This window comes from Papio anubis, chromosome 3 (assembly GCF_008728515.1).
Source record: "Papio anubis isolate 15944 chromosome 3, Panubis1.0, whole genome shotgun sequence".
Classification (NCBI taxonomy): Eukaryota; Metazoa; Chordata; class Mammalia; order Primates; family Cercopithecidae; genus Papio; species Papio anubis.
This window is the reverse complement of record NC_044978.1, coordinates 126,168,507-126,192,926: the sequence shown is the minus strand read 5'-3', so window position 1 is coordinate 126,192,926 and position 24,420 is coordinate 126,168,507. Positions and strand designations below refer to the sequence as shown.

Genomic DNA, 24,420 nt, shown 5'->3' with positions numbered 1-24,420 from the left:
GTTCTCTTTGTAGTTCAATGCCATCTACGAAAAAATTCTGAGACTATATGCATTACCTTGTACAGCATATGACATATTCAACCTGTTATCAACTCCTGAGAATGAAGTTTAGAAAGTCTCCTTAGGGACCGGGCTCGGTGGCTCATGCCTGTAATCGCAGCACTTTGGAAGGCCAAGGCAGGCAGATCACCTGAGGTGAGGAGTTCTAGACCAGCCTGACCAACATGGAGAAACCCCGCCTCTTTGTAATTTTGTAAAAATACAAAATTAGTTGGGTGTGGTGGCTCATGCCTGTAATCCTAGCTACTTGGGAGGCGGAGACAAGTGAATTGCTTGAGCCCGGGAGGCGGAGGTTGCAGTGAGCTGAGATTGCACCATTGCACTCCAGCCTGAGCAACAAGAGTGAAACTCCGTCTCAAAAAAAAAAAGAAAGTCTCCTTAGGATCTGCCCCTCCTTTCCATTTGCACCATCATTGTCTTAGTGAAGGCCCATACATCTCTTGCTATAAACTACAACAATACCATTCTAAATGGATGTCACCCTCCCAACCTACCTTCCATATTGTAACCAGACCAAACTTACCAGAAGGTAAATCAGATCTTACTATTCCTCTGTTTATAAATCTCAGTTGCTCCCCAGGTTCTCTGGGATGAGAAAAGAGCTGTATGTAGGACCCTTCATTTGCTGTCTTCCGCTCACTTTCCTGGCCTTATCTCCAGCCACACTGAGGTTCATGGGAATCCCCAAACACACCACGTACTTTCCTTTGCACGGAGTTCTCATTCCTCTTTCCTGTGCCAGGCTAGAACTAATTTTTACGAAGTTTATAAGCCAAGCACCCATCTTAATGCTACAGGAACAATCGCAACCTACCTCCGTTGAAATACTTTCTACACTCTAGGACAATTGTCTATAGCCCTTGGATATAAAGGGACAACGCCAGGCTCATGTTAACTGCTGAATCCCTGATATTCTTTACTCTGGGAATTTGCAACAGAAATATGTTCAATAAATGTGTGCTGAACTGCAGGTCATTTCTCCGCAGGAGAAAGAAAAATTTTAAGGTCTATCAACGTTGAACCTGGATTCAAAAAGCCGCCAAACCCAGCACGTGCAGCGCCAGCTCTGACCCTAGGTGGCGCACGTGCGGCCGCCGCGGGGACGCCAGCCTCTCGCGGGGGCGGGGTCTCGCGGGGGCGGGGTCTCTCGCGGCGGGGGGAGCTTGAGTCCTCCGAGCCGGTTCCGCACCATCTAGCGGCGCCGCGTCCTTAGGGGCGGGCTCAGGGGGCATCACCCTCGAGGGGCGGAACCCGCGGGGGCGGAGGCGTCGATCCGGAAGTACCTGGTAAGACCCTCCAGTCAGGTCAGCTGTGCTAGGACCGCTCGGCCATTAGCAATGCAGCTGTAGATGATCGTCATAGCGGGCGGGTAGTGACTGAAAGGCTCCTCTGGACCTAAACGTTCGGCTCGGGGCGGTGAGAGGGGCGGGGCTTCGGGAGTGGGCGGTGCGTGCGCAGGCGCGAAGAGGGACTGATTGGCAGGGAGAGAGGCGGGGCCGTCTCGAGCCCGAGTGGCGCGTTTGACCGGACACGGACCGGATCTCTGGAGAAACCAGCTTTAGGTGGTAGCCTTTCTCCTTAAAATCATTTGTCGGCCGGGCGCGGTGGCTCACGCCTGAAATCCCAGCACTTTGGGAGGCCGAGACGGGCGGATCACAAGGTCAGCAGATCGAGACCATCCTGGCTAACACGGTGAAACCCTGTCTCTACTAAAAATACAAAAAATTAGCCGGGCGTGGTAGCGGGCACCTGTAGTCCCAGCTACTCGGGAGGCTGAGGCAGGAGAATGGCATGAACCTGGGAGGCGGAGCTTGCAGTGAGCCGAGATCGCACCACTGCATTCCAGCCTGGGCGACAGAGCGAGACTCCGTCTCAAAAAAAACAAAAAAAAAAAATCATTTGTCGAGCGCCAGTGTACTTTATAGTGTTTACCTCCTTATGATTCATTCACAATCTAGAGCATGTGAAATATAGACCTTGATTTTAAATAAAGTTCATTCATTAATCCAAGCATTTATTGAACTCCGGCTGTGCGCTAACTGCCTTAGATTCCTGGGTATGCAAATAGGTCGGCTCCGATATTGAAGTTGAGTTCATATTCTAGTAGTGGTTACAGAGGCACATGAGGACAAACGCCAGTCTCAAGTGATACGTGTGTGCTATCAGGGAAAGATGAACAAAGCTGCAGAAGCTGGGTGGAGAGCTAGCAAAGCTTTCAAAGTCCCTGACTTAGAGGGTGGATTGGCATTCTCTGAGTGGGGAGGAAAGAAAGACAGGAGAGTCTAGGCAGAGGGAATAGCTTCTGTAAAGGCTTGAAAGAAGGCAGGTGGGTTTGGGGAATGAGTGTGGCAGAGAAAAGGTGTATAAGAGAATGGGTAGGAGGGTAGAGTGGAAGGAGTGGTAGCATGACTTTTGTTGTCTTAGACCTTGGGTGCCTTGACAAGAATTTTTTAAAAGTGTGACCTTATATATTTTCATCACCAAGGTATTATGATAGAGTGGAAAAAGAGTTTGCCTTTGAAGTCAGACAAACTTAGATTCATATTTGGGCATTGCCCATGTACTCTATGCGTTTATGTAACTTAATCTTTCTGAGAGTCCGTTTCCTAGTTCATAAAATGGGGGTAATTGTCAAGTTTAAATGAAGTAATTATGCAAAAATATTAGCATACAGTAGTTACGCAATTGCAATAGTTTGTGACAAGTACGCATTACTTTCTTGCTCCCAATGGCGTAACCTTTTTTTTTTTTTTTTTGTGGAGACAGGGTCTCACTCTGTGGCTCAGGCTACAGTGCAGTGGCATGATCACGGCTCACTGCAAGCTCCACCTCCTGGGTTCAAGCGATCCTGCCACTTCAGCGTCCTGAGTAGCTGGGACCACAGGTGTGTGCCACCACACCTGACTAATTTTTGTACTTTTAGTAGAGATGGGGTTTCACCATGTTGGCCAGATTGGTCTTGAACTCTCCACCTCAAGTGATCTACTCTCCTTGGCCTCCCAAAGTGCTGGGATTACAGGTGTGTCACTGCACCTGAACCCAATGGTGTAACCTTAAAGAATGATAATCAATATCCTTCTGAGTGCCTGGCAGGCAGTGAAGGCAGGTAGTCAATTCCGTTTCCTTTAACACAGTGTAATCAAATTGGATTTGACAAGGAAGGAGCAAAACTGCTCTGCACTATAGCTCCTGAGAAAAATGCCTTGTTGAATCATGTATCCTATATATGGAATTCTCCAATCAGTGTGTCTTATCAGCTTGGTAAGTGTGTCTGTGTTACAGGCAGGGTAACTGATTAAAAGCCCTGGTCTCATTACTTATACCCGGGGAGAGGAAATTTGTTAACTCTGGAGTAATGCTTTTGCTTACCCCAGAGTCTTGCTTACAGTAAAAACAAGCCGAGTAAACCTCACCACAAATCTTTTTTGAGCCCCTTCTCCCTGGTGAGCTTTCAGCACAGCAGTCATTTTAAGCCTTTAATCCTCCCCTCCAATTGCATACTGTCTCTTGTGCTTTCTTTTCTTCCTGTATGTTTCCTGTATGCTGTATTCTACCTGGTAGCCAAGGCTTACTCTAGTCAATGCCAGGTTTCCTCACTTAACTCAGGATTTCTCCCTTTCCTTCTTTCCTCAGGGGGTGGCATCTCTGAGGGTGGGAAACTTGGTGGAGGGGAAGGTCTTCCGATGAGTGACCTTCGTCCCTCTAAGGTGGCATCTGTGGCTAATGTTTTTTTTCTGTCTGTCTCTGATCACCAGTCACACACTCCACTTGGAATCTCAAGGTCCCTTTAGGTGCTCTGGTTCTCTTTTAGCCACTTTTATGGTCCTCTTGGGGGTGAAGAAAAATTCTCACTGCTCCCACATGTCATTCTGAGGCTGCAGGAGGCTCCAGAGGTTGTGTCACAACATGCCCTCCTGTCGCGCTCTCCTGTGGTGCTGTGTCACTGCTGTCATGTGGGGAGCGGCTTTTAGATCTTACCTCATTTGGAAAGCAAGCCCTGGGATCCCCAATTTACCGGGAGTCTTCTCATCACCACACTCCATCACCCCTCCCTTCCTAGAGAGGACTCTACCTAGTTGGAGTGCTTCATTCTCATTCTGTCCTTCTTTAACAGTGGACATTCCAGCAAGTCTAGGTAGGGAATCTCTGACCACCCTAGGCATCCTCCCAATTTATGCCATGAACATTGGTTGTCTGAAACATTTTTTCCCCATATACTCTGTTTTCAGAGAGTTCCCAAAATCATTTTGAAACTTTTTAGAATGAGAAGTTTTTCTGTCTTACCCTCTTCTTCCTCCATCTCTCCTTCCTCCTCCTCCATTTTCTTCGTTCTCCATTTTTGTGCCAAAGAGAATAACTGAGAATGAAAACCACGGCACGTGATATAAAATATCACAGACATTTCTACCTTTCCCTTGATAGTTTGATAAAATCTTGAGGATGCACCAGAAAGAGTGGTGAGAAGCTAGGATCCTGGGAAGGTGAAATGGGACATTTCACCGTTGTTAATTTCTTTCACAACATGCTTTTAGACTCATCACTACTTTGGTGAATACTACTATCATTGCTTATTTATTTATTTATTTATTTATTTATTTATTTATTTATGAGCAGAGTCTTACTCTGTTGCCCAGGCTGGAGTGCAGTATCATGATCTTGGCTCACTGCAACCTCTGCCTCCTGGGTTAAAGTGATTCTCCTGCATCAGCCTCCTGAGTAGCTGGGATTACAAGTGTGTACCACCACACCTGGCTAATTTTGTATTTTTAGTAGAGACAGGATTTCACCATGTTGGTCAGGCTGGTCTCGAACCCCTGACCTTAAGTGATCCGACCCCCTCAGCCTCTGAAAGTGCTGGGATTACCTGCAGGAACCACTGTGCCTGGATTATCATTGGTTTTTAGAGGTTAGCTTCCCAGAAGGAAGAGCCACTAATTTTTTAGTCATCTGACTTCTTAGGTCACTAGAGAGTTTGTAAGTATTTTGTCAGTTGGAGACTTTCAAGCACTCACTAATTCAAGATGTGTCTTATTAAGTATTGAAGTTCTCTCATAAAGGACTGTTTTTTTTAACTTATTGTTCTTAAAAATGGAACATTTTTATAATTTTTTTTCTTTAAGTACATGATCACTGTAAAAATTCAGGCCAGGCACAGTGGCTGAAGCCTGTAATCCGAGCACTTTGGGAGGCCCAGGTGGGAGAACCACCTTAGCCCAGGAGTTCAAGACCAGCCTGGGCAACGTGGTGAAACCCCATCGCTACAAAAAATACAAAAATTAGCTGGACATGGTGGTACACACCTGTGGTCCCAGCTACTTGGGAGGCTGAATTGGGAGAATTGTTTGAGTCTGAGAAGTCAAGGCTGCAGTGAGTCCTGATCGCACCACTGCACTCCAGTGTAGGCAATAGAGTGAGACCCTGTCTCGGGGGAAAAAAAAAAAAAAAATTAAACAATACTAGAGTAAAAGCCTGTCTATTTTTACCATCCAATAAAAGAACCACTGGAATAATCTAATTTACATTTGTCTTTGCATTTTTGTGCATTTTATATACATTTTTCTGAAATTTTTTGAGACGGAGTCTCGCTCTGTCGCCCGGGCTGGAGTGTAGTGGCCGGATCTCAGCTCACTGCAAGCTCCACCTCCCGGGTTCACGCCATTCTCCTGCCTCAGCCTCCCGAGGAGTAACTGGGACTACAGGCTCTGCCACCTGGCTAGTTTTTGTATTTTTAGTAGAGACGGGTTTCACTCATGTTAGGCCAGGATGGTCTCGACCTCCTGACCTCATGATCCGCCCATCTCGCCTCCCAAAGTGCTGGGATTGCGGCTTGAGCCACTGCTACTCGGCCTGAAATCTTTCTTTTGAGACTGAGTCTTACTCTGTTTTCCAGGCTAGAGTGCAGTGGTGGGATCATAGCTGACTGCAGCCTCCAACTTTGGTCTTCCTTTGGGAGGCCAAAGTGATCTTCCTGCCTTCACCTTCTGAGTAGCTGGGAGTACAGACATGGGCTGCCATGCTCTGCTAATTTTGTTCTTTTTGGCTGGAGTGCAGTAGCGCAACCTCGGCTCACTGCAGCCTTGACTTCTCAGAATCAAGCTATCCTGCTACCTCAGTCTCCTGAGCAGCTGAGAATACAGGCACATGCCACCATGCCTGGCTAATTTTTGTATTTTTTTGTAGAGACTAGGTTTCATCATGTGGCCCAGGCTGGTCTTGAACTCCTGGACTCAAAAGATCCGTCGGCCTTGGCCTCCCAAAGTGCTGGGATTACAGGCGTGAGTCACCATGCCCAGCTTGTTCTTTCTTTTCTTTCTCTCTCTTTTTCTTTCCTTCTTTCCTTCTTTTCCTTCCTTTCCTTCCTTTCCTTCCTTTCCTCCTTTCTTTCTTTCTTCTTTCTCTTCCCTCCCTCTTGTTGCCCAGGCTGGAGTGCAGTGGTGCAGTCTCTGCACACTGCAACCTCCACCTCCTGGGTTCAAACGATTCTCCTGCCTCAGCCACCGAAGCAGCTGGGATTACAGGTGTGTGCCACCATGCCTGGCTAATTTTTGTATTTTTGGTGAGACAGGGTTTCACCATGTTTGCCAGGCTGGTCTCCAACTCCTGATCTCAGGTGATCTGCCTGCCTTGGCCTCCCAAAGTGTTAGGATTACAGGCGTCAGCCACCGTGCCTGGCCTGTTTTTTAAATTAACAGTGTTTTCTTTGACTATGATATATATTTCAGGTGTTTCTTCTGAGGTTTATCATTTGATTTTTTTTTTCTTTTTGGTGTCTTTTTTTTTTTTTTAGACATTTTTGTTGGACTTTAGTGTCATGGTAGGCAAGGCCTCTTTTTCTATCCCCATCCCTAAATGTAAATATTTTATTTTTTTCTGTTACTTTTATATGTTTGTTTTAATGTTTAAATCTTTAATCCACCTGGAATTTGTTTTTGTGCCCTTTGTGAGGTAGGAATTTGCATCTTCCCAAATGGACAGCCAACTATTTTTGTTTTAAATTACACTTTAAGTTCTGGGGTACATGTGCAGAATGTGCAGTTTTGTAACACAGGTATACACGTGCCGTGGTGGTTTGCTGCACCCATCAACCCATCACCTACATTAGGTATTTCTCCTAATGTTATCCCTCCCCTAGCCACCCACACCCCAACAGGCCCTGGTGTGTGATGTTCCCCTTCCTGTGTCCATGTGTTCTCATTGTTCAACTCCCACTTATGAGTGAGAACATGTGGTGTTTGGTTTTCTGTTCTTGTGTTAGTTTGCTGAGAATGATGGTTTCCAGCTTCATCTACATTCTTGTAAAGGACATGAACTGATCCTTTTTTATGGCTGCATAGTATTCCATGGTATATATGTGCCACATTTTCTTTATCCAGTCTATTATTGATGGACATTTGGGTTGGTTCCAAGTCTTTGCTATTGTGAATAGTGCTGCAATAAACATACGTCTGCATGTGTCTTTATAGTAGAATTATTTATAATCCTTTGTGTATATACCCAGTAATGGGATTGCTAGGTCAAATAGTATTTCTAGTTCTAGATCCTTGAGGAATCGCCACACTGTCTTCCGCAATGGTTGAACTAATTTACACTCCCACCAACAGTGTAAAAGCATTCTTATTTTTCCACAACCTCTCCATCTGTTGTTTCCTGACTTTTTAATGATCACCATTCTAACTGGCGTGAGATGGTATCTCATTGGGGTTTTGATTTGCATTTCTCTGTTGACCGTGATGATGAACATTTTTTATATGTCTGTTGGCTGCATAAATGTCTTCTTTTGAGAAGTGTCGGTTCATATCCTTTGCCCACTTTTTGATGGGGTTGTTTGTTTTTTTCTTGTAAATTTGTTTAAGTTCTTTGTAGATTCTGGATATTAGCCCTTGGTCAGTTGGATAGATTGCAAAAATTTTCTCCCATTCTGTAGGTTTTCTTTTCACTCTGATGGTAGTTTCTTTTGCTGTGCAGAAGCTCTTTAGTTTAATTAGATCCCATTTGTCAGTTTTGGCTTTTGTTGCCATTGCTTTTGATGTTTTTAGACAGGAAGTTTTTGCCCGTGCCACCTTAGAGGGACGAAGCTGAGTTCAAGTCCTGAATAACCTTGTTAATTTTGTCTCGTTGATCTGTCTGATATTGACAGTGGGATGTTAATGTCTCCCACTATTATTGTGTGGGAGTCTAAGTCTCTTTGTAGGTGTCTAAGAACTTGCTTTATGAATCTGCGTGCTCCTGTATTGGGTGTATATATATTGAGGATAGTTAGCTATTCTTGCTGCATTGATTCCTTTACCATTATGTAGTGGCCTTCTTTGTCTCTTTTGATCTTTGTTGGTTTAAAGTCTGTTTTATCAGAGATTAGGATTGCAACTCCTGCTTTTTTTTTTGCTTTCCATTTGCTTGGTAAATATGCCTCCATCCCTTTATTTTGAGCCTATATGTGTCTTTGCATGTGAGCTGGGTCTCCTGAATACAGCACACTGATGGGTCTTGACTGTTTATCCAATTTGCCAGTCTGTGTCTTTTAATTGGGGCATTTAGCCTGTTTACATTTAAGGTTAATATTGTTATATGTGAATTTGATCCTGTCATTATGATGCTAGCTGGTTGTTTTGCCCATTAATTGATGCAGTGTCAATGTTCTTTACAATTTGATATGTTTTTGCAGTGGCTGGTATCGGTTGTTCCTTTCCGTGTTTAGTGCTTCCTTTAGGAGCTCTTGTAAAGCAGGCCTGGAGGTGACAAAATCTCTCAGCATTTGCTTGTTCAGGCGATTTTATTTCTACTTCGCTTATGTTTTTTTGACGGTGATCTCGCTCTGTCACCCAGGTTGATTGCAGTGGCCGGATCTCGCTCACTGCAAGCCCGCCCCCGGTTCACGCATTCTCCGCCTCAGCCTCCCGAGAAGCGCTGACTACAGGCGCTCACCACTCGGGCCTCGCCAAGCAGTTTTTGTATTTATAGAGACGGGTTTCACTGCGAAGTTAGCTAGGATAGTCTCGATCTTCCTGACTCGTGGATCCGCCTCACTTCGCCTCCCAAAGTGCTGGGATTACAGGTTTGAGCCATCACGGCCTGGCCTCTTACTTTATGAAGCTTAGCTCTGGCTGAATATGAAATTCTGGTTGAAAAATTCTTTCTTTAAGAATGTTGAATATTGGCCCCTACTCTCTTCTGGCCTGTAGAGTTTCTCCACAGAGATCTGATGGGCTTCCCTGTGTAGATAACTCTACCTTTCTCTCTGGCTGCCCTAACATTTTTTTTTTCTTCATTTCTTTTTTTTTTTTTTTTTTTGAGACGGAGTCTCATTTCTGTCACCCAGGCTGAGTGCAGTGGCCTGGATCTCAGCTCACTGCAAGCTCCGGCCCCGGTTCACTTATATTCTCCTGTCCTTCAGCCTCCCGGCAGCTGGGACTACAGGCTCTCGCCGGCCACCCCCTTCGGCTAAGTTTCTTTTTTTGTATTTTTTAGTAGAGACGGGGTTTCACCCTGCAGCTACAGATGGTCTCGATCTCCTGACCTCGTGATCCGCCTGCCTCGCCTCCCAAAGTGCTGGGATTACAGGCTTGAGCCACCGCGCCCGGCCTTTTTCCTTCATTTCAACCTTGGTGAATCTGATGATTAGGTGTCTTGGGGTTGCTCTTCTTGGGGAATATCTTTGTGGTGTTCTCTGTATTTCCTGAATTTGAATGTTGGTCTGTCTTGCTAGGTTGGGGAGGTTCTCCTGGATAATATCCTGAAGAGTGTTTTCCAGCTTGGTTCCATTCTCCTCGTCACTTTCAGGTACACCAATCAAATGTAGATTTGATCTTTTTCACATAGTCCCATATTTCTTGGAGGCTGTGTTCGTTCCTTTTTATTCTTTTTTCTCTAATCTTGTCTTCTCTCTTTATTTCATTAAGTTGATCTTCAGTCTCTGATATCCTTTCTTCCATTTGGTTGATTCAGCTATTGAAACTTATGTATGCTTCATGAAGTTCTTGTGCTGTGTTTTTTAGCTCCTTCAGGTCATTTGTGTTCTTCTCTACACTGATTATTCTAGTTAGCCATTCATCTAACCTTTATTCAAGGTTCTTAGCATCCTTGCATTGGGTTAGAACATTCTCCTTTAGCTCAGAGGAGTTTGTTATTACCCGCCTTCTAAAGCCTACTTCTGTCAAACTCATTCTCCATCCAGTTTTGTTCCCTTGCTGGCAAGGAGATGTGATCCTTTGGAGGAGAGGAGGCATTCTGGTTTTTGGAATTTTCAGCCTTTTTGCATTGGCTTCTCCGCATCTTTGTGGATTTGTCTACCTTTGATCTTTGATGTTGGTGACCTTTGGGTGGGGTCTTTGAGTGGACCTGGTATTTCTATTTGTTAGTTTTCCTTCTGACAGCGCCCCCTGCTGCCCATCTGCTGGACTTTGCTGGAGGTCCACTCCCAACCCTGTTTGCCTGGGTATCAACAGCGAAGGCTGCAGAGCAGCAAAGATTGCTGCATGATCTTTCCTCTGGAAGCTTTGTTCCAGAGGGGCACCTGTCAGATGCCAGCCAGAGCTCTCCTGTATGAGGTGTCTATTGGTCCCTACTGGGAGATGTCTCCCAGTCAGGATACACGGGGGTCAGGGACCCACTTGAGGAGGCAGTCTGACCCTTAGCAGAGCTGGAACGCTGTGCTGGGAGGTCCGCTGCTCTCTTCAGAGCCATCAGACAGGGATGTTTAAGTCTGCTGAAGCTTTGCTCACAGCTGCCCCTTTCCCCAGGTGCTCTGTCCCAGGGAGATAGGGGTTTTATCTGTAAGTCCCTGACTGGGGCTGCTGCCCTTTTTTCAGAGATGCCCTGCCCAGAGAAGGGAAATCTGGCAGTCTGGCCACAGCAGCCTTGCTGAGCTGCCGTGGTCTCTACCCAGTTTGAACTTTCCAGTAGCTTTGTTTACACTGTGAGCGTAAAACTGCCTACTCAGGCCTCAGCCATGGCAGGTACTCCTCCCCTCACCAAGCTGGAGCATCCCAGGTTGATCACGGACTGCTGCGGTGTTAGCAGTGAGACTTTCAAGCCACTGGATCTTAGTTTGCTGGGCTCCGTGGAGGTGGGGCCCGCCGAGCCAGACCACTTGGCTCCCTGGCTTCAGCACCCCTTTCCAGTGCAGTGAACGATTCTGTCTTGCTGGCGTTCCAGGTGACACTGGGGTATGGAAAAAAAGAATTCCTGTAGCTAGTTCGGTGTTTGCCCAAATGGCCACCCAGTTTTATACTTGAAACCCAGGGCCCTCGTGGGGTAGGTGCCAGAGGGAATCTCCTGGTTTGTGGGTTGTGAAAACTGTGGGACAAGCACAGTATCTGTGCCGGAGTTCCTCAGGCTCAGTCTCTCACGGCTTCCGTTAGGTGGGGGAGAAAATTCCCTGAACCCTTGCACTTCCTGGGTGAAGTGATGCCCTGCCCTGCTTCGGCTTGCCCTCTGTGGGCTGCACCCACTGTCCAACCAGTCCCAGTGAGATGAACCAGGTCCCTCAGTTGGAGACGCAGAAATCACCCGCCTTCTGTGTCGATCTCGCTGGGAGCTGCAGACCAGAGCTGTTCCTATTTGGCTATCCTGCCACAGAATCCTATATTTTATATAAGATTTTATATACATTTTTATAAATAAAATATTTTATAACACAAGAATATTCCTTCCCTACTCATTTTTTCTTTTTTTTTTTGAGGGATGGGATCTCACTCGGTCGCCCAGGCTGGAGTGAGTGGGGTTATCCTCACTCACTGCAGCCTCGAACTCCTGGCTCCATCCTTCCATCTCAGCCTCCTGAGTAGCTGAAATTATAGGCATGAACCACTGCACCTGGCTTCCACAGTAATTTGAAATGCCACTTTTACTATAGGTTAAAGTCCCATATATATATATACACACACATATGGGACTTTATATATTTTGTGTATTGTTCAATATATATATATTGTTCATTGGACTTTAGGGTTGATTTATGCTGATTTCTGTGCTAATATCACAATGATTCAGTAATTGTAGCTTAAATGACTTTATATTTAACAATTTGGAGAGAATTAATACATTTACAATATTCAGTCATTGAGTCTCCCCATCTAGAAACATGAGTTGTCTTTCTGTTTATTCTACTGACTTCCTATGAACTTTTTCATAAAGGCTTGACAAATTTTTGTTACGTTTATTCTGGGATATTTTGGCTGTTCTTGTTAATGGAATTTGTTCTCCATAATGTTTTCAAACTGGCTAATTTTGGCATGTAGAAAATCTATTAGCTATATTTAATTATTTGCATATAGTCCCTGCTCCATTATATTTTAATTTCCTTAAGGCCAGGGGCTTCCCACAGAGCACAAAGAGCTTTGCTCAGCATGAACATGACATAGGATACTATTGCTGACTATCATATTAGACTTTTCCGCTATGCTTAGCAACCAGTGGAGGAAACCTCAGGTAACAACATTTGTGGAAACTGGATAATGATTCAAGGTAGCGTAGTAAGAAGACACTGAAGGGACTTTGGCATCAGGCAGACCTGGATTTGAATCCTTGCTTTGTGTCTCTGAATTACAGTTTGTTCCTTAGACTCATCTCTGTGCCTAATTCATAAAATGAGCTAAGGCATATAAAGCATAAAGCGTATAGTGACTGGCCCCTAGTAGGTGTCCATAATGGGGGTAGCCGTAACAGATGGCAGTTATGATCATGATAGTTTCATATTGTCCTGTAACCAAATCTATCCATTAAGATGCACATTCATTTTTTTTTTAATTTCTTCCTTTTTTTTGGCGAAGGGGGGGCTGTAAATCTCACTCTATCACCCGGGCTGAAGTGCAGTGGCATGATCTTGGCTCACTGCAACTTCTCCTCTTGGGCTCAAGTGATCCTCTCACCTCAGTCTCTCTCCCAAGTAGCTGGGATTACAGGTATGCGCCATCACACCAGGATAATTTTTTGTATTTTTAGTAGAGATGGGGTTTTGCCATGTTGGCCAGGCTTGTCTCAAACTCCTGACCTCAAGTAATGTGCCTGCCTTGGCCTCCCAAATTGCTGGGATTACAGGCGTGCACCACCATGCCTGGCTAATTTTTGAATTCTTTTTCTAGAGATAGGATTTCATCATGGTGCCTAGGCTGGCCTCGAACTCCTGGGCTCAAGCAGTCCTCCTGCCTCAGCCTCCCAGAGTGCTGGGATTACAAGCATGAACCATGGCGCCCGACCCACACGTGGGTCTATATTTACAAAACTTTATAGAAGGCATATTAATGTAAATAATAAAAAAATCTATAAAGAGAGTTATTTAAAGTGTTGGGTGTGTGTGTGGGGAAGGGCGCGTGTGAGATGGGCTGGTCAGGAACACTACAAACCTGTGATTACAGAGTGGATGTGTCCAATATTTCCTTTGATCTTCAGAAATACCATATATCCCAGATCCGAAAACAGTCATTTGCTACCTGAACCTTCTGCACCAGCTACCAATTGTGAAACAATATAATGGACTTCTGTTCTTTGCCAAACTCATGGTGAAAACATTCACATAAAGCCATTAGTTCTCTCTGTCTGTTTCTTTCGATGAGGTCTCTGTCACCCAGGCTGAAGTGTAGTGGTGTGATCTCAGCTCACTGCAACCTCTGCCTCCCTGGTTCAAGCGATTCTCCTGCCTCAGCCTCCTGAGTAGCTGGGACTACAGGCATGCGCCACCATGCCCAGCTAATTTTTGGGGTATTACTATTATTATTATTTTTGTAGAGATGGGGTTTCACCATGTTGCCCAGACTGGTCTCAAACTCCTCAGCTCAAGCTATCCTCCCGTCTCAGCCTCCAGTGCTGGGATTATAGGTGTGAGCCACTGCGCCGAGCCCAAGATGGATGTTTAAGGAAGTACAGCCTGGACTATGTGAGGTGCCTCTTTATACATTTAGAGGACATGTTTGAGTCATCATTTAAGGTGTATGTTACAGAAATTTTCTAAAATTCTTGCTTTTGAAAAATGTGTTATATGTCAGTCTCCCCTCGCTAGCTTGTACATTTCCAGAAAGTGGGGACCATATATTACCAAATCTTTTTAATCCTCAGTACCACACAGTTGTGGAAACAAATTAAGTGGCTGCATTTCATAGTATGAAATACAATAATTTATTTAATCATTCCCCTCCTATCGCCACTTTTAAAAAATAATACAAAAGAGGTTGAATTCTCATTTTTTGCTAAGAAGTATAGCCGTATTTAAGACAGCACGTACAAGTGGCAAACACCACTGAAGGCCACCCAAATGTGGGCATTGTACTATCCTGTAGTTGGTACTTAATGTAGTTGGCACATGAGAGCCAGCAGAGGGAGCACAGAGCACAACTTTGAGGGAGAAAGCAGCCTACAGTTGTGCTAGGGAAGAATTGAAAAGGCCACTCAGGGCTTTTACAGGGGAAGGAAATGAGAGCTGGGAAGAAGGTCATTTCTCATCTTCATTCTTTTATGCCTTGCTCTCTTTTGTATCTCATTCAGGCTCAGACAGGCCTGTCCTTATCTTTTGTCCCCTGCACTGCAGCTTTCCACGGCACATCCCTGTCCTTTAGTTAATTCACAAGAAGACCCATAAGTGCCATCATGGTTTCCATGCCGGTTTCTCTTTGGGCCAGCTCAGTTACTTAGCTTAGATGCAGCGGGTGAGTATTGGTGAAATTCTCAGAAAAACACTGAGGAACCGAGGAGCCTTGATTACACATCTGTACTGAATAAAGCCATGTGGGGACCTGAAGGATGGGAGAGAGGACTGAGCTTAGCTTATCTCTGCACTAGGATTTAAAGAGGCAAACGAAGGCTGGCCAGGGGAGTGTTGTAGGGAGTGGGGTTTCTGGAGAGAGGAAGGAATACCACTTCCTGTTATACTGTCTCACATAAGCAGATCTATGGCAAGCACAGAACCACATGTGACATATCCCCAGCCACAAAGAAGCCAATGTAGGCTGGAGTTTCTCAACTTTTCCTGTGCAATATTAGAGTGTTAATAGGTATTGTGTAAGAATAAGATTTGTAATAAATATGTGTGTGGATTAAAAAAATTAAACAGTTTTCTCTACTGTGGGAGTTCTTAGATCCTTTATTGGGCACATTAATATAGTTTGTGAATTTCTGATAGAAGGGGCTATGCTATGTGGGCCTTCCCAACTTATGTGGACTGAATTTACTTTATTTTAGAGACAAGGTCTCACTGTCTTGCCCACACTTGAACTCCAGTGCTCAAGCAATTCTCCCACCTTAGTTTTTTGAGTAGTTTGGACTGTAGGTGCATCCCATCATGTCTGGCTTAATTTTTATGAGATAAGTATTCTATGAATTACATTTTGGAAAGTGTTGAAACAGATTTGCCTGATGTTTAGGAAATTAGGTAATTAAACCGTGAAATACAGCCATAACACTTTCAAAAGGGCACTGTTTTCTAAGGTCTCCTGTGGTTTTTCATTCCCCGGAAGGTGTGGAAGGGTAGGGTGGTGAAGGGAGGCATATCAGAATCCTGAGTGGGGCTTTTTGAAATCTCTCCCCCTCAGTTACTTCAATAACATTCTTACTATCTCTTCCCTATATTTGAGGACCTTTTGAATAGTGAGCCACTGCTATTATTGGAAATGATTGCATCTCTCAGGTGTGTTGGAGGAGAGAAAGCAGGTACAAACCATTGTTCTGCAAGTTGAGTCAAAAATTCTCTACATGGCTGGGCATGGTGGCTCATGCCTATAATCCCAGCACTTCGGGAGGCTGAGTTGGGAGGATCGCTTGAGCCCAGGAGTTCAAGATCAGCCTGGGCAACATAATGAGATCCCATCTCAAAAAACAAAACAAAACAAAACAACAAACCCAAATTCTCTATATGTCGTTTAAGGTTTTCTATTGTATTCTCCAACTCCAGTGTCTTCCTTACTTTAACCTTCTTCTCCTCCCCACATTAACCACTACCATAGCCAATTTAGTTTACTCACTTACGTGAGATTATATTATGCCAGTTACAGACTGGAAGCTTCTGGTTATGCAATCTTTCCCATGTTCTCCTAATTCTTTTTCCATCTTTCAACATCTAGCTTAAGTCTTACTTCCTTCTGAGGTCTCTGGTAATTTACTAGCCTACATTACCTAATTTTTACATTATTGGTTTCTTTCATTAATTGCATACAGCTGATTCTTTGTTATCAAATTTATTTGGTTTCAAAAGTTTATAAAGTTGATTGAAATGTAGAGCACATTTCTCTGCAGCAATATTGTAGCTAAATCAAGGCACATTCGCAATAAAAATAGTAGAAAGCAATCTCTAGCAATTAAACAAATCAGAACTCTAGTAATTAAACAAAACAGGGAATCAATAAGACTGAATTAGCTCATTCTCATTTATCTTGGGGTGCTGGTTTTTAAGGAAGAGTAGGTTTAATTAAAAGAGGATGAAGAGGTATTGGAAATTCATGGATATTCTGAATGGGCCTTATGGGGCAATTTCACAGAAGACATGGGCTCTTTGTTATGTCTTCATTATTTTGCAACCTATAGCCCTCCATTTCCATGATGCCAATATCTAGCTACTAGTGCTTTTGTACTTAGCCACAATTTGGATTATTTTTGGCTTAAAAAAGATTGTGGGAGAATGTCAGCAAAAATAGCAGAGTAAGGGCCTCTCAAAAATTTCCCTTCCATGAAAGCAATGAAAAACCTGGTAAAATTATTCAGAATTAACATTTTCAGAACTCCAGAAATTAACTAACAGCTTGTAGCAAACCAGGATCATTTATTTAAGAAAACTGGCTGCATCTCAGTAAGAGCCGTGAAGTCTGTGGCATTTTTAACTAACCCTAGTCGCACCTTCCACTTTCCAGCTATGCAATAGCCTTAAAAAGTAGCAATCCATATTTTTGGGGGCAGCCACCAGAGTGGATCTATAACTCTTTCAAAGCCTTGTTCTCCAAGAATTGTCATCCACCTTGTCTGATGGTTCCCTAGAAGACTCCACCTATAAGGCTGACCCAGAACTCACTCAGTGTTAAGTCCCTTTCTGCCCTGGGGGGCATTGTAAAAAACAATTGTAGGCAAGTGTTTTAACTTTGCCTACAAAGTTGCCTGAGGTGATGGACAATAGTTGGGGCAAAACAGATTCATGAAAAGCTTAAAAGGACTAACTGGAGAATGAAATATGCATAGGGGCTTTGCAAAGCTTTAATATATTCCTGGTAATCTGGAAGGTCATTTACATGGAAGGGCTGTAAGCATGCTTAGAAAAGAACTGAGAAGGCTCTAAGCTAAGCTCTTACCTCTGGTTTATCTTGAGATTCTGTACAAGCAGGAAGTGAAGGCTAAGGTGGAGTTATAAAATACTCTAGTTTTAAAGGTATGCCCCAGTACCCACACAAAGTCACTCAGAAAACTCTGGGAGATGTATTGGTTCCAGATGTAAGGAAATCTCTGTTTAATCATTAATTTGTCAAAAGTTAACCAAGTAGAGACGGGAACATGGCAATGATTACAGACTTTACATAATTAGTTCAGAATAGTCACTGAAACAAACAACAAGAAATTCTGCAGATGATGAGGGAAGGATCTGATTGTAAGAGTTGTAACATTATATTATTATATTTTTTTATTTTATTTTATTTTATTTTATTTTATTTTTTTTTTTTGAGACGGAGTCTCGCGCTGTGTCACCCAGGCTGGAGTGCAGTGGCACGATCTCGGCTCACTGCAAGCTCCGCCTCCCAGGTTCAGGCCATTCTCCTGCCTCAGCCTCCAAGTAGCTGGGACTACAGGCGCCCGCCACCACGCCCGGCTAGTTTTTTTTTTTGTATTTTTAGTAGAGACGGGGTTTCACCGTGTTAGCCAGGATGGTCTCGATCTCCTTACCTCGTAATCTGCCCGTTTCGGCCTCCCAAAGTGCTGGGATTACAGGCTTGAGCCACCGCGCCCGGCCTCAAATGCTTTCTTTGCCTTGCTTCGGTGTGCACCTTATACAAGCTTTCCCCTTGGGCTCCAAACCACCCGCCGTCTGGCACTGCCTGATTCTTGAATCAAACTCCTAAAATTTTAAGTGCTTAGGTTTATCTTTTTTCTTTTTTTGAAATGGAATTTCGCTCTTTTCTCCCAGGCTGGAGTGCAATGGCGCGACCTTGGCTCACTGAAACCTTCGCCTCCTGGGTTTAAGCCATTCTCCTGCCTCAGCCTCCCAAGCAGCTGGGACTATAGGCGCCCGCCACCTCTCCCGGCTAGTTTTTTGTGTTTTTTAGTAGAGACGGGGTTTCACCGTGTTAGCCAGGATGGTCTCGATCTCCTTACCTCGTAATCTGCCCGTTTCGGCCTCCCAAAGTGCTGGGATTACAGGCTTGAGCCACCGCGCCCGGCCTATATTTTTTTATTTTTAATTTAATTTTTTTTTTTGAGATGGAGTCTCTGTTGCCCAGGCTGGAGTGCAATGACATGATCTTGGCTCACTGCAACCTCCATCTCCTGGATTCAAGTGATTCTCCTGCCTCATCCTCCTGAGTAGCTGGGATTACTGGCACCCGCCATTATGCCCAGCTAATTTTTGTATTTTTGTAGAGATGGGGTTTCACCATGTTGGCCAGGCTGGTCTTGAACTCCTGACCTCAGGTGATCTGCCCTACTTGGCCTCCCAAAGTGCTGGGATTACAGGCATGAGCCACTGTGCCTGGCCAACAGTATATTATTTTAAATGTCCAGTTTTCAACAAAAAATGAGTGTGATGAGTGTGCTTTATTAAGTTTTGAACTTACTTGGGGTCCATTACTCTTTCTTATTTCCTGTTTTTCCCTTTTGGTATGGGAATGTCTGTCCTATGCCTGTCCTATCATTGTATTTTGGAAGCGCATAACTTTTTTAGTTTTACAGGTTCATAGCTGGAGAGGAATTTTGCATCAGGAAGACTTGTCACTTGTCTCACCCATATCTGCTTTAAATTTTTTTTTTTTTTTGAGACAGTCTCACTCTGTCACCCGGGCTGGAGTACAGTTGCATGATCACAGCTTACTGCAGCCTCGACTTCCTGGGCTCAATCGATCCTCCTGTCTCAGCCTCCTGAATAGCTGGGAGTACAGGCATGTGCCACCACACATGGCTAATTTTTGTAGTTTTTGTAGAGATGGGGTTTTGCCATGTTGCCCAGGCTGGTCTCAAACTCCTGTGCTCAAGGAATCCTCCTGCCTCAATCTCCCAAAGTGCTGAGATTACAGGCATAAGCCACTGCACCTGGCCTGATTTAAATATTTAAGTGAGACGTTGGACCTTAGACTTTAGAGTTGATGCTGAAATGAGTTATGATTTTGGGGACTGTTGAAATAGAATGAATGTATTTGGCATGTGAGAAGGACATGAATTTTGGGGGGCCTGGAGTAAAATGCTGTGGATTGAATATATGTATCCCCACAAAATTTCATATGTTGAAACCCTATTCCCCAATATTATGGTATTTGGAGATAAGCCTTTGGGAGGTGAGCAGGTCATGAGGTTGGTGCCCTCATGCTGAGATTAAAATGCTCTTTTTTTTTTTTTTTTGAGATGGAGTCTCGCTCTGTCGCCCAGGCTGGAGTACAGTGCATAATCTCGGCTCACTGCAAACTCTGCCTCCTGGGTTCACACCATTCTCCTGCCTCAGCCTCCTGAGTACCTGGGACTACAGGTGCCTGCCACCACGCCTGGCTAATTTTTTGTATTTTTTAGTAGAGATGGGGCTTTACCGTGTTAACCAGGATGGTCTCGATCTCCTGACCTCGTGATCCACCTGCCTCGGCCTCCCAAAGTGCTGGGATTACAGGCGTGAGCCACCGCGCCTGACCAAAATGCTTTTATAAGAAGAGACATAAGGGAATTTACTTCTTCCCCCTCTACTGTATTAGGATACAATGAGTAGACGGTGGTCTACAAACCAGGAAGAGCCCCTTTCCAGACACTGGATCTGCTGGTACTTTAATCTTGGACTTCCCAGTTCCCAGAACTGTAAGAAATACACGTTTGTTGTTTAAGCCACCTAGGCTATAGTATTTTTGTTATAGCAGCTGGAACTAAAAAAAGAGTCCTTTAGGTTGAATTGAAAGAACCCTATACAGTAACTCAAATCTATATGAAGAAATAACACCAGTAAAGTAATCATGTAGGTAAATATTAAAGGCATATAAATGTATTTGTTGTTTATTATTGATCTTTTTTTCTCATATCTGACTTAGAAGACAATTACATGGGGCAATAACTATCTGTATTGATGAGCACATAATAGTAATAGCATAGAGGAGTTGAACTATTTAGAGCATTTAAAAGTTAAACCACTGGGCCAGGTGCGGTGGCTTATGCCTGTAATTTCAGCACTTCGGTAGGCCAAGGTGGGTGGGTCATTTGAGGTCAGGAGTCTGAGACCTGCCTGGCCAACATGGTGAAACCCACCTCTACTAAAAATACAAAAAGTAGCCGAGTGTGGTGGTGGGCACCTGTAGTCCCAGCTACTTGGGAGGCTGAGGCAGGAGAATCACTTGAGCCCAGGAGGCAGAGGTTGTAGTGAGCCGAGACTGCACCACTGCACTCCAGCCTGGGTGACAGAGTTAGAGTCCATCTCAAAAAAAAAAAATTATATATATATGTATACCATTGAAATTAAGTTGGTATTAATCAGAACTAGATCATTATAAACTAAGATGTTAATGGCAACTCCCAGGGCAGCCAGTAAGAAAATAACTCAAAAATATATAATAAAAGAATTGACAAGGAATTAAAATGGTACATGAGAAAATATTTAACACAAAAGAAGGCAATATTAGGGGACTTGAGGAACAAAAAAGACAGGTAGAAAACAGCAAAATGGCTGACATATATCCTACCTTATCAGTAATTAAATTAAATATAAATGGTTTATGCTCTCTGTTTAAAAGCAGAGACTGGCAGAATGAATAAAAAAATGATCCAACTGTATGCCATCTACAAAAGACTCACTTTAGATTCCAAGACACAAGTAAATTGAAAGTAAAGGACAGAAAAAGATGTGCCATGCAAATAGTAACCAAAGAGATGGAGTAGCTATACCAATATGAGACAAATAGATTTTAAGACAAAAAAAGTCACTAGAGACAAACAAGACATTTTGTTGTGCTTAAAAGGTCAATCTGTCAGGAAGACAAATTTATAAACATATATGCACCTAACAACAGAGTCCCCCATTATGAGAAGTGAAAACTCAGAGTTGAATAAAAAAAATTAAAAATTAAAAAACAGTAGTTGGGACTCCACTTTCAGAAGGGGAGAGAACAACTAGGCAAAAAATGAACAAAAGAAATAGAAGACTTAACCCTATAAAGCAATGATGCCTAATAAATAACCATAGGACATTCCAACAGCAGAAGGCACAATACTTTCATGTACCGATAGAATATCCTATGAGGTAGACCATATATTAGGCCACAAAAGAAGCCTCAGTAAATTTAAAGGGATTGAAATTATTACAAAATGTGTTATCCAACCACAATTCAATGACATTTGAAATCAGTAGCAGAAGGAATTTCGGGAAATTCAACATATGTGAAAATTAAAAAACATACTCCTAAATAACTGAGAAGTCAAAGAAGAAATCACAAGAGAAATTCAGTCACACTTGGAAACGAATAAAAATGAAAACACAACATGCCAAAATATAGAATACAGCTAAAATAGTACTTAGAGGGAATTTATAGAAATATAAATTTGAAATTCAAATTCTATCAATTAAACAATCAATAACTCTTTAGATTTAGTAGAAAATCCTAAAGAATCCACTAAAAATCTGTTAGAACTAGCAAACTATTTCAGCAAGATTGCAGGATACAAGATCAACATACAAAGGTCAAAATACAAAGATTATAGTTTTAGACACTTGTAATGAGCAATCCAAAAATAAAATTAAAAAACAATTCCATTTATGATGTTATCAAAAATAATTAAAAGAATAGGAATAAATTTAACAAAAGAAGTACAAACCTTATAGTCTGAAAACTAGAAAATATATTTGAAAGGAATTAAAGAAGATCTAAATAGAAGAAATCCTATGTATATGGATTGGAAGACTGAACGTTGTTAAGATGACAGTACACCCCCAATTAATCTACAGATATGATACAATTCCTATTAGAATCCCAGTTGACTTCTTTATAGAAACTGTCAAGCTGATTCTAAAATATGTCGAGAGATATTAATAGCCAAAACAATCATGAAAAGGAAGAACAAACCTACTACAAAGCAATGGTTATCAAGACAGCATAGTACTGGCATAAGAATAGACATGTAGATCAATGGAGTAGAACCGAGAGTACAGACATCGGTCCTACATTTATGGTCCACTGAGTTTTGACAAGAGTGCCATGATTATCCATTGGGGAAAGAATAGTCCCTCCAACAAATGTTGCTGGGACACCCGGATAGTTACAAACAAAAGAATGAAGTTTACACTGTGTAAAAAACTAACTTAAAATAGATGAAAGACCTAAATGTAATAGTTACAACTATAAGACTCTTAGAAGAAAACACAGCTGACCTTGGATTTGGCAAAGCATTCTTAGACACGATACCAAAAGCATAAGTAACAAAAGGAAAGATAGATAAATTGGACTTAATCAAAATTAAAAACTTTTCTTCCTCAAAGGACACCAACTAGGAAGTGAAAGGCAACCCACAGAATGGGGGAAATATTTGCAAATCGTATATCTGATAAGGGACATGTACCTAGTATATATAAAGAACTCTTACAACTCAGTAATAAAAGACAAGTAACTCAATTAAGAAATCGGACCTAAATAGGCATCTCTCCAAAGAAGATCTACAAATGTCCAATAAACACATGAAAAGATGCTCAGCATTATTAGTTATCAGAGAAATGCAAACCAAAATCTTTTTGAGATATCACTTTAAACCCGGTAGGATGGCTTGAATCAAAAAGCCAGATAATAACAAGTATCTTTGAGGTTGTGGAGAAATCAGAACCTTTATATACTGCTGTTGGGAATGTAAAATGGTACAACTGCTGGCAGTTCCTCAGATGATTAAACATAGAGTTACCAGGTGACCCAGGAGCTCCACCCAAGAGAAATGAAAACACATATCCACATAAAAACTTGTACATAAAATTTTACATTATTTTTAGTTGACACATAATAATTGTACATATTTATGGGGTAGTGCGAGATTTCTTTTTTTTTTTTTTTTTTTTTTTTTTTTGAGACGGAGTCTTGCTCTGTCGCCCAGGCTGGAGTGCAGTGGCGCAATCTCGGCTCACTGCAAGCTCCGCCTCCCGGGTTCACGCCATTCTCCTGTCTCAGCCTCCCGAGTAGCTGGGACTACAGGTGCCCGCCACTGCGCCCGGCTAATTTTTTCTATTTTTAGTAGAGACGGGGTTTCACCATGGTCTCGATCTCCTGACCTTGTGATCCACCCGCCTCGGCCTCCCAAAGTGCTGGGATTACAGGCGTGAGCCACCGCGCCCGGCCTTTGTATTTCTTAACAAAAGTATATTGGCATTAATTTAAAGTGCTTTTCAGGATTCAAGAACTTCAACAGGAAGTCCACCAGCTACAAGAAAAGTTAGCAGTGATGGAAAGTGGGGTGAGCGATTATAGCAAGCAGGTAGGATTTTTATTTACTTGCATAGTAGAGATTGAGATAGGTATGCTGTGATTGTAAATAGAATTGGGTTATATTTGAAATTACTGATACTGAGTTTTTATATAGCTTTTATCTTTTTCATCAGGTTTGTTAATAGAGTTAATAGCTGGAATAGCTTAGGTGGCTTTACTTACTTAGTCTGTCTCTTCAAAAATTAGCCAAGTGTGGTGGCATGTGCCTATGGTCCAGGTACTTGGGAGGCTGAGGTCGGAGGATTGATGCATTGAAGAGCACTTATTTACTCCATTCCCTTCACTATTCATTGAGGTGAATAGTAGTTTTTGTTTGGTTTTTCTTTTAGCTGAATCATTTATCTCCCCAAATATAATTTTATAACCATATTACTGTTTTCATTGAAGTGTGTTATGTTTTACAATTGTACTTTTGTGATTTTTCTACTCTTTTTATAGATTTTGTCATATTGAACACCAGTCTCTTAGAAAGTTACTCTTGTGTTGCCATGTTTTTTTTTTTTGTTTGTTTTCTCTACAAGCACTAGTCCTCATACAACAGTTTTCTGAAGAATCAGGAGAATTAGTAGATGCAGAGTTGTATTATAACCATAGCAAGCTTTGTCTTTTCATAATTTCTATTGATGTCTTGGCTAAATTCTGATTTGGGTAATTACTGGCTTGTTTTCTTAATATGCGTCTTGAGGTTAAATTGGGTAACACGTTTTTCATTTTCTGCATTGACTGCATTTTTTTTTTTTTTTTTTTTTTTTTTTTT

General features: G+C 42.7%; 2 long non-coding RNA genes across 2 annotated transcripts in view; one reads left to right on the top strand and one right to left on the bottom strand.

Annotated features, from left to right (window-relative positions):
• LOC103884366 overlaps positions 1 to 1,430 on the bottom strand; it is a 28,001-nt gene extending 26,571 nt beyond the window's left edge. Inside the window, exon 1 of the long non-coding RNA XR_646931.4 lies at positions 1,344 to 1,430. This is a non-coding gene — a long non-coding RNA (uncharacterized LOC103884366). The remainder of the gene's footprint in view (positions 1 to 1,343) is intronic.
• Positions 1,240 to 24,420, top strand: part of LOC103884365 — a 41,953-nt gene continuing 18,772 nt past the window's right edge. The window contains exon 1 of the long non-coding RNA XR_646930.3: positions 1,240 to 1,346. This is a non-coding gene — a long non-coding RNA (uncharacterized LOC103884365). The remainder of the gene's footprint in view (positions 1,347 to 24,420) is intronic.